Here is a 355-nt window from a genome sequence, read left to right on the forward strand (position 1 = left end):
ATTACTGTGAAGCTGTGAGTTTGTTGTTCTTACACTTTATGAACTGAACATAGAGTAAATAATTTTATAAATAAATGTAATAAAGCCATGCAGAGTAACGGGGCTCTGATTAGGATGTTATTTTTTGTCACGTTCTGTCCTTCCTGTCATCATCATGCTGTAACCAACATTTCTGCAGAAAGATAAAAACATGACGCTACTTTGTGCAGAACGCCTGGGTTTAAACACTGATGTTGTCAGAGATAAAATAAAATAAAGGTGAGGTGTGTGTGTGTGTGTGTGTGTGTGTGTGTGAGAGAGAGAGAGAGGTGAGACGTGTATTATGTACATGAGGGCTTTTCCCACAGAGGAAAAG

Source organism: Tachysurus vachellii, chromosome 1 (genome assembly GCF_030014155.1).
Source record: "Tachysurus vachellii isolate PV-2020 chromosome 1, HZAU_Pvac_v1, whole genome shotgun sequence".
NCBI lineage: Eukaryota > Metazoa > Chordata > Actinopteri > Siluriformes > Bagridae > Tachysurus > Tachysurus vachellii.